Source organism: Mirounga angustirostris, unplaced genomic scaffold (genome assembly GCF_029215605.1).
Source record: "Mirounga angustirostris isolate CCGP_5_RB_7025 unplaced genomic scaffold, mMirAng1.0.hap1 SCAF_7, whole genome shotgun sequence".
NCBI lineage: Eukaryota > Metazoa > Chordata > Mammalia > Carnivora > Phocidae > Mirounga > Mirounga angustirostris.
Window position 1 is genome coordinate 116,755,373 of NW_026991715.1, and position 11,251 is coordinate 116,766,623.

The following is an 11,251-nucleotide window of genomic DNA, read 5'->3' on the forward strand; positions in this document are numbered from 1 at the left end:
AATTCTGAAGTGACTATGAGATTTTCCAAACCTAGATTATAGACATATATCTGTTTATTACAAAGTAGAGTTCAGTGTAAGAAAAAAAAAAAGTTTCTTGCACACTGACATATAACACATTATTTCTTCTGCAAAAGGTTGAAAAGAAGTGAAGAATAGCTGGCCAAGAATCATGAATATTACTTTTGATTTTGTCATAGGTCAACTTAATCAAATAGGTAAATTTATGAAATTCAGTGATGTAAAAGTGAATATACATCAATATCAAAGGAGAAATTCTAATCTAAAAGAAGCTAATAACTTAATGTCTACTTCATACATAGGCTTTATAAATAAAGTTTAGATGTATAATTGAAGGGTTTCATTTTGATCTGGGTAAAAATATATATCAGAAAATAATATAAGACAAGTAACTTAAGGTTACATATGTTTTTAGGAAAAAAATTCAAACTGATTGGACAACAAGCCAATTACGAAAAAGTGACTTTTCTCCTTGTCTTCTTATTTAAATAGGGCAATACCCAGATTTGTGAACAACAACAACAAAAAAATGGTTGATATCATATTATTCCAGATGTTAATTGTTTCGAAACAATCTGATAAAAGGTTTTTGGACCCTCAGGAAGACTAAATTTTAATGCTAATTTTCATTTAAACATTTTAAATCTTCTGTCTATTAAGGAAAAAACATTTTGTAGCCAATTAAAAACAAGCCCAAGAAATTAGATTCTAAGCTTTTAACCCCCTGTATTTGGTCTTCTCTGTGACCTTTGAGTGGTAAGGAAAAGCATAAGCCTTATACTTGTGATATTGAAGACATACTGTGAATTTTTGTAATTGTTTAACTGGATGTACTGGAATACTTGAAAATTGAAACTTTCTGAATTATATATTTTTTAAAAGTCAGTTCTATTAAAGTATAATTTATATGCCATATTTTGCCCTGTTTAGGTACATCATTCTATGAGTTTTTGCAAATACATGCAGTCATATGCCCATATTTCTATCACCTCAAATAATTAGCTCATGCTCTTACCCTTAGATCCCAGGCACAATTAATCTATTTTCTGAACTTATAAATTTGCCTTTTCCAGAATGTCATGTAAATGGAAACATGTAATACGTAACCATTTGGGTCTGGACTTTTTCACTTAGTTCAGTATGTTTGAGATATATCCAACTTGTTGTACTTCCAATAGTTGGTTTGCCTTTATTACTGAGTAGTATCATATCATATGGATGTTCAACATATGTGGTTTTAGTAAACACGTGTGTTTTATTCCCAAAGAGACTTTAATATAAAATACTGCTGTTTAGGAAGATAGCCTGATACTAGATTTTATTTTTTTTCACATTGTATGTTTTAAGGCCTTTAGAAATAAAAAAAATTGCATATATTCACCCTTTAAAAACATGAACATCAGTACTTTTGTAGAAAAGCTGTATAGTAAATAGAAAGTGTACAGGCTTTCTAATCAACATCAAAATTCTCTTTGAGTATGCTTAACTTTGAGTCCATCAGAAATGACTTTGGCTTGGCCACTGCCAGTGAAATAAGTAATCTAATTAGGGAGAAGCTGATTCAGCACAGGTAACTCCAGAAAAGACTGTCCAAGACCTTTATGTACCCTTGAAGGCATCATAAGTAAATTTTCTTGGCTCTGGCCTCTATGTTTGTTTCCAGTCCCAGTGCTCTTGAGTCTTCTCTTTGGCATCACTCCATTTTGCAGACTTGTTAAAGTCTCTGGCTCAAAATATTTTTTCCAGCTTCTTACTGTGTTTACACTTGAACTCCTAAGCACAGCTGCCACTTAAATATTGTTAAAAGAACAGTGATCTATCATGGCCTTTTTATACATGAAAGCCTTGAAAAATACTCCTGAGCCTGATTTTCCCTGTGTAGTCTATTGTGGGAATACCAAGCTGAAGACTGCAGATTCAAAATTAAATTCTCCAGCTATGTTTTTCATAGCTAAAGGGACTCTGCTTACTTAGTTCAGCTCTCTGCCAGCGTCCCTTATGTGTAAACATACAGTACAAACATAAGTCCTCCTCCTATGACAACCTTACAGTTTAAAAGAAGGATTTCCTGCCTACTTACATTATTATTACTATTTATTCGAATTTTATGTGGCATTGACCTTAATCTGCTAAGAGTGTTTCTTTCTTTCTTTTTTTTTTTTTACATTGTATTAATTACTGTAAATGCTTGTTTATGTCATGGATAAAAGAGGATATCTATCACCCAATTTGTTGTGCCCCACTCCATCAAAGATAATAACATTGTTCAATTTCCAATTAATCCTGAAAGGCAAGTTACCTTTAGACACAATCATTGAAGTTATGGAGTTAACGACACAATGGGTTTATAATGAGCAGGGGAGAAAAAAGAAGAATTTTTAGAATTTCTCAGTGGTTCATAACCTATAGCAATTGATAAATCATGTAATCCCCTGAAGCCCAAGAAATAAACCACTAGGAGGATAATGATTTTAATAGACTTTTCCGTCCTCTAATTTCTTTTAAATATAGTATCTAACCTTCTTATCTATATGGAGATTGACCAGTTATATAGTAAAGTTACTGGAATCAGTGAACAACTTGCTAAATTTTAATTTAAAAAAAAGTACTTACTCCAAAGAAGACATACAGATGGCCAACAGACACATGAAAAGATGCTCAACAGTCTCATCTACAGGGAAATACAAATCAAAACTACAATGTGATATCACTTCAAACCTGTCAGAATGGCTAAAATCAACAATACAAGAAACAACATGTTTTTGGTGAGGATGTGGAGAAAGGGCACTTTCTCTTGCACTGTTGGTGGGTGCAGCCACTCTGGAAAACAGTATGGAGGTTTGTCAAAAGATTAAAAACAGAACTACCCTATGATCCAACAATTGCACTACTAGGTATCTACCCAAAGAATACAAAAATACCAATTCAAACGGATACATGCACCCTGATGTTTATAGCAGCATTATCTACAATAGCCAAATTATGGAAACAGCCGAAATGTCCATTGACTGAAGAATGGATAAGAAGATGTGGTTCATATATATAATGAATATTAGTCAGCCATAAAAGAATGAAATCTTGTGATTGGCAATAACATGGATGGAGCTAGAGAGTATTATGCTAAGCTAAATAAGTCAGTCAGAGAAAGACAAATACCATATGATTTCACTCATATGTGGAATTTAAGAAACAAAACAATCGAGCAAAGGGAAAGAAAAAAGAGAAAGGCAAACCAAGAAACAGACTCTTAACTATAGAAGACAAACTGATGGTTACCAGAGGAGATGTGGGGGATGAGTTAAATAGGTGCCGGAAATTGAGGAGTGCACTTGTTGTGATGAGCACTAGGTGTTGTTTAGAAGTATTGAATCACTATATTGTACACCTGAAACTAATATTACTGTGTGTTAACTAACTGGAATTTAAATAAAAACTTTAAAAAGTACTTGCATCTCATTTCCACCATAAGAGCAAGAGGTTTTCTTGATGTTTGGAAAATTTCCTAATTATACCACTGTGGTTTATTGCAACTCCTACTTCCATGGATGACATTCTGATTAAGTCAATATTTATTCTAGCTGAATTAGTAGTAACTTCTTTTAATTCCAAGACTGGTGGGCATAATGAAAGGTAAGGGCGCCTCTAGAAGAGAAGCAATAGAGGACAGTTGATTGCATTCATGGCAGTCTACTTAGAGTGTTACAAACTGTCCATCAAAATGGGACAATGGCAATATGTAATCTGGTTTTTGTTCATGGCTTAGCCTTGGCTCAGTAAGGTATTTCTAAAGTATTTCTGTACATTTCTTAAGTGAAGCAAAATACACAGGTATGTGTGTTATGTTAAATACTTTAGTGAATTTAGGGAATAAAATACCACATTTCCAAATATTCCTTAAAAAGAGAAGAGAGAAAGATAACAATAATTTCAAGGGAAGTAGTTAATTTTGTGTTTTTTCATACATTTGAAAAAAACTCAACAAAAAACTATATATTTACATATAATTTAACACCTTTTTATAGTCACAAAATTAAATAGCCTTTTAAAGAATATTTTGCAAATTTAAAATAAAACTCAGTGGTTTAAAAACAACATGTGAGTATTTTTATCTAAAATATTCAGGTTGATAATTGATATTGGTGAGTTCATTATGACATTGTTCAGTCTGTCAAGAAGATTGGATATTTTATTTACATATTAACTATAGAGACGCTTATATACACGTACATAACTAGAGAAATTTTCCAAAGAGGAGATGAAGAAAGTCAATTTGTAAATAAGCTGATTCAGCATATTTGCATAAAGTGTTTGACAAATTGCTGGCAGAATAAAGAGCAGAGGAATGTAAATTTAGATCTAAATAAGGCTTCCATAAATACACCAAGAGAGAAATCAAATGAGAAAACATAGTTGATATGCACAGGGCTATGCATATTCTAATAAAACTTTAGGAACTACTTGGATAATACACAGAGCACATCAACAGTGTTGGTATGTCATGCAGAATGCTTTAACTATAATAGCAACACTTTCTGTGTACAAAAATTGTGCATAGGTATTTTGGTCATATTCTTAATTATTTATATAAACATTCACTGCATTATTTTTTAAAGCAAGATTATTACATGGCATATTTTATTTTTTCTCTGTAAAGTCTATTAATTTAAAGTAAATTTATAGTTACTTTAAACAAGAAAATTACTTTAACATTAAGTACTTTGTTACTTATTCTCTTCATTTCATATAGTTAAAAAATAATAGATGGCATTTATTAGGGAAAAAGGCATAATTAATGAAATATTAACATTACTGATTATTTAACTTTACTACTTAAAATTAGGTATTGTAGCTCAAAGTAAGGCAATAACATGATCTGGTTTATTGTTATCCAAGCTGTGTTCTTTAAAACATTAACAGGTGTTTCTTTAATTAATTTCAGCATTTTTCTCCCAACACTTATTTTTAATCCATAGTAAACATTATATTGCATCCGGATCTTGGTTTCTAATAGTATTATCCAAATAAAGGAACAAGAGTTCCTTGGAGAAATGGCCAATTCTGAGACTGAGATAATACATTCCAAAAATGAACCTAGATTGTCTTGTGGTGACAAAAAGAAAATTGCTAAACACACACACACACACACACACACATACACACACAAATAATATCAGAGGAAGAGAGCTCCTAATAGCCAAAGGTAGAAAAATTTGAGCAACAAAATAAAGTAATGTTGGTTTACAATCTTAAATATAAAATAAATATTCATGATTCCATATTAATATAAAGAAAAGAGTGAATAAACAGTTTAGAAATCCCAATTCTTTGTCGTAGGTAAAAAAATAAATTCCACTGAAAGAAGTTAAAAGCAAAAATAATAAAACTGTTACAAGGAAATTTAAGTAATACTAGGGTGGGAACTATCTCCCAAAACACAAACACATCTTAAAAATGATAAAGAAAAATATTTATTTCTTCACATAAAAATAAAGAAAAACTAACAACAGATGAAAAATGCAATACTCTAAGCGAAGAGATAAGCAACAAAGGGAGGTAATAAAAAGAGATAATTTTTGTGACATATTCAGTATGCAAATAATTAAGAGCTCAAAATAGAAAACTGACAACTTAATATAGAAGTACACAAAGTGTATGCCAAGTCCGTGTTCAGCCTCACTATGATTTTAAATAAATGAATTTTACAATACAACGTAAAATCATTTTGCACCATCAGATTAACACACACACAAACCGACAAATTATGAGAATAGAGTGCAGAGCAATAGCGACTTATATAATATTACAGCAATCGTAAGCTGATTTAGGCTTTTAAAAGTACAATTTGGCAGTATTCTTCGTGATTTTAAATAAACACATGTTTCTGAGGCAAATAAACCCCTTCTAGGAATTTACCTTAAGAAATATTATATTTGATGAGTGTGGGGCACCTGGGTGGCTCAGTCAGTTAAACATCTGCCTTCAGCTTAGGTCATGATCCCAGGGTTCTGGGACTGAGCCCCAGGTCCAGCTCCCTGCTCAGTGGGGAACCTGCTTCTCCCTCTTCCTCTGTCCCTCTCCTTGCTCGTTCTCTCTCTCTCAAATAAATAAATAAAATCTTTTTAAAAAAGAAATATAGTTGAACTCGATACATCTTCAAGAATAGTCAGTGCCTCATTCTTACAACCAAAATAAATAAATAAATAAATAAAACATTACTTTGTTCATCAATGGGAATAAAATAGAGCACATAATGGGAGACCCACCCCCTTTAGAGAATATTTTGTAGCTCATAAAGTATGGTGTATATTATATGATATGGAAAGAACTCTTTTATTAGGTAAAAAAAAGTTGCAGAAAAATTATTTTAAGTGCAAGAAACAAAATTGTTAAGAATGGTTACCTTTGTGGAGGGGCATGGAATTGTGCAGGTGAATAGTTTACAAAAATCTCTATTGAATTTCCTATTTCTTTAGATCTGGAATTTGTTCTGTGTTGCATATGCAATTGATAAGGCAATGACATAAGACATAAATTATTATATATTTTTTCATACCTGGTTCCCTTATTTTTATCTGTATAACAGTATTATAAGGTTAAATAATTATGTAGTGGATAGTCAGTTTTTGTTTTTAATGATCCTATTTAGATGAGCATAAAAAAGATAACAGCTTGCATGATATTTCTCTTCCTGGTAAAGAAAAGCAGACTGTATCTGTGAACTGAATTCAGAAGATGAAAATAGTTTTACTTTAAAATAAATAATAGTACTATACCAATTTTATATTAATCATGATTTATTTGGAACAATATTTTCATTTCTAATAACGATACTCTAGTTTCTAAAAGCTTATCAAAATTATTTGAATATTTTTGTGCATTTTAAATAAACTGCTTCTATTACAATCCTATATTAATCTATATCACTCTTAATAAAAATCACACATCCAAACAAATAAAATTTGCATACATATTAAAGTAACTTTGCCACTCAAGGCCTAGATAATTATTTAAGTTTCTTATCTCAAGACGTCATGAAAAAATAGGAATTTTTAAAGCCAATGACCCTCTGTTATTCTAAGTGTATAAACTGATATTATGAAAAGTTTACAGTAAAGGGGCATCTGGGTGGCTCAGTGAGTTAAACTCTTGATTTCAGCTCAGGTCATGATCTCAGAGTCATGGAATCAAGTCCTACATTGGGCTCTGCATTGAACAGAGAGCCTGCTTGATATTTTCCCCTCCTTCTCCCTTTGCCCCGCCCCCCACTCATTTTCTTTCTCTCTCTCTCTCCCCCCCTCTCTCTCAAATAAATAAATAAATCTTAAACAAAAATAAAGAAAGAAAAACTTATGGTAAAGAACTTTGGAATGGGTAAAAAGTATCAATTCCCCAGACACTCCCTTACTCTTTTACATAGCTCACTGTGTATTTTATCTTTAACTGTTATGAAAATCCAAGGAAATAACCTTACATTAAAGATTAAATTGTAATGAATCAGAAAAACATATCTATCAAACTAGTGAACACCAAAATAACATGGGTATAGAGCTCCCCTAAATAGACTCTGACAGAAGAACAGAAACATCTATAAGTTGCACTGAGTATTATATGCAAACAATGAATCATGGAACACTACATCAAAAACTAATGATGTAATGTATGGTGATTAACATAACATAATAAAATTAAAAAAAAGAAACATCTATAAGTTAATCACCTGCCATTAATGTCTGTGCCTTTCTACATTTAGAGGTCTTGTTAATGTTTTTAAATAAAAAAGGAATGTATATGTATGATATGGATTATCCATCATTACTGTAGAGTCTTGTTAATATATAGCAAGGAAGAAAGCAAATAATAAATACACATAAAGAAAGGAGACTTATAAAAGACATAAGTTACACCTTTCATGTTTATATTTTGATTTATTGACACCTCTGAAGAATTGGCGGTGACCACTGCATTAAAACACCCCTTGAAATTAAAAGCATAATGACAAAGACTAATAGATTTCATTCCTGTTTGATCTCTGCACTGACATCATATTTAGCTTGGTAATTTTAGCAAGGGACATTGAATCAATAACTCAATGATCTCAGCTTTGTTGATGTATAATCTTATCTTAACATTATCTATAAAGCATTTATCAGCAACAATTTATAATATGGATGTTTGAATATGATGGGTTTGGGTACAATATCTATTGAAATGATAAACAGCAATTAGTTCATGTATCTCTGTTAAGTAATGTTAAAAGTAAACTCCTACATGGATACTGCAGAATCATTCAACACCATATGCAGAACACAACACTTCATCATATTTTTGGCAGTCACAACATCAGGGTGACTCAAATTGAGGGGAAGTCAGCCACACATCTTTCCAAACTTTTTGTTTGTTTGTTTTTTACTAAAATGTAGTTATTGAGTTTTTCTTAAAAAGAAAAAAGAAGGAAAAGAATAATAATAAGCAGAAGCACTGTATTCTTGTAATACTCTTAAACAAATTATGTTCTAATTCTAATTTAGACAACTTACATTACAGATATATACATGACTTCCAAATTCTAAATACATAACATTTTCCCATCAGTTTATACCATCATTATAAAGATATGTTTTAACCTTTGATTTTTCAAATATCAATGCTCTTTATGCTTTTTAACACTCTTCCTATAGACTTATTATCCCTCAAACCAGTCATAAATGCTGCACACTTTATATACTTTTCCAAAATGTTTACTTTTTACATATTTATCTTTGTGTTGTAGCTTACAATATTTTTTCTGCTTAAAGAGTAAAAAAGCAGAATTGGACATTTTAAAATTATAAATGTAAATTGTAAATGTATTTATATTGTGAATTTCCTTCAAAGGTAAATGTGTTTGATAATTTGTTGGGTAAAATTAATATTTTTACTCTTGGTACATAAACAAGGTAAAAACAGACAAACTTTTATTTCCTATTTGCTATTTCTAGAAAAAGAGTAAATTAGGTGGCAACTTAAAAAAGTCTTTATAATAAGAACAGGGTTTGAAAAGGTTGCTAGAAAATTGGATAAAATAAGAAAAACAGAGGGCTGGGTCTGTGATAGAAGTAGAGTCCTTAATATTATATGATAAATGGAGAACTGATCCAAAGCCATATAAGGATGGGACACACTTTCCAAAGAGATAGAATTAACTCATGTACTATGTATTTAATACAAGTTAAAGAGTGATAATCTGAGTCATCACTGTTGTCTGACAAAGACTTTACACCTATCCATTTGTGTCTTCTGCCCCAGCCTACTCCTGTACCCACTAGAGTTCAGATGATCATATCAGTAGTGGGAAAACAGTGTCAGACAGAGCAGAGATAGATGCAGAAAGTCACCCACACTGTGTCTGAGCAAACAGAAAAACAACTGCAATGTTATTCTACAAATAACCTTCAATAATTAAAAATGAAAAGAAGAATCATTACATAAACTATCAAAAAGAGCTCAACCCAGAATACATTAGAAAAGAAATTTCCCACAACTTTTTCAGCTATAGAACAACAATATAAGAACATGTTCTTTTTTTAAGGCAAAACAAAGATGAAAAACATAGAAAAAGAATATAGAACCTAAAAATAACAAATGCTGGAATTAAAAAAACACGGGAAGCACAAAGAAAAGGAGAGAACTTGACAGAATATAGCACAGAAATACAAGGAGATAGACAGTATGAAATAGAGCAAAGAAGGATAGAGAACAAAGAAAAGATTGCAGAACTATGTGGTTTATATATGCTATACTGAACATTGCTTATGTAAGCTAAACTACTACTACCAATAAAAACAATAAGAGCAATAATTATAGTGATAATAATAATAATAGCCTTAGTGAATTTTAGGATAAAAAGGGTAGAAATAAAATGCTGGACACAAATAGCATGTAAGATGGTTAATGACAGTTAAAAGGTCCCAGATTCCTTATTTTGACTGGAAGACCTATTAAGAATATAAATGTATACTTTAAAAAAATTAAGTGTGTATAATCTAATGTCAATGATACAAATGAAAAAAGTGAGCTATTATGTGTATAATTTCTTTTTTTTAAGATTTTTTATTTATTTATTTGACAGAAAGAGACACAGTGAGAGAGGGAACACAAGCAGGGGGAGCAAGAGAGGGAGAAGCAGGCTTCCCACTGAGCAGGGAGCCCTATGTGGGGCTCAATTCCAGGACCTTGGGATCATGACCTGCGCCGAAGGCAAACGCTTAACGACTGAGCCACCCAGGTGCCCCTGTATATAAGTTCTAAAACAGTGGAGGTGTGTGGGGAGGAAGGATGAATTACTAATTTAAATTTTAAGAAAAAAAAAACCCTCCAACATAATCAAAATAAGGAAAGAAATAAGAAGACAGAAAATAAAAGCATAAACAAGTTAGATAAATACAGTACAAAAGATACGTTAGTAAAAAAAAAAGCTCGTCTATCAGTGATCATTGTAAATATAATTGGAGCAAACTTGAAGTTAAAATATGGAGAGTATGACATGAGATTTTTTAAAAACATCAACAAAATCCAACTCTATTTCATTTACATGAGATATGTGCAAAACCTGAGAATTAGGAAAAATGGAAAGTAAACTGATGAAAACAGTATACCAAGGAAACACCAAAGGAAACCTGTAATATAGGTAATGGGACACAGTGCATCATTGTGATTAGAGAGAGTCATGGAAACAGATGGAAAGGAGCTCTTTGAAATTCTAATTACATGCACCTAATAAGATTGTTTCAAAATATATAAAGCAAAAATTTGTAGATCTACAAGGAGAAATTGAAAAGTGATTGAAAATCATAGTGTGAGATTTCAACATACTTAAAAATGTCAAAAATTTAATAACATAAATAAAAAGCCAATAACTAAAGGATGCACATTTATCCTGACAACATTTATAAAATGGAATATTTATAAAATTATTTAGGTATTTTTTTTTTAAGATTTTATTTATTTGACAGAGAGAGATAGCGAGAGCAGAAACACAAGCAGGGGGAGTGGGAGACAGAGAAGCAGGCTTCCCAATGCGAGGCTCAATCCGAGGACCCTGGGACCATGACCCCAGCCAAAGGCAGACGCTTAACGACTGAGCCACCCAGGCACCCCTAAAATTATTTATGTATTAAGCCAAAAGTGAAGCTTCAGTAATCCCAAAGAAGTCATAAAATACATCAGTGCATTCTAACACAGAACTTTTTGT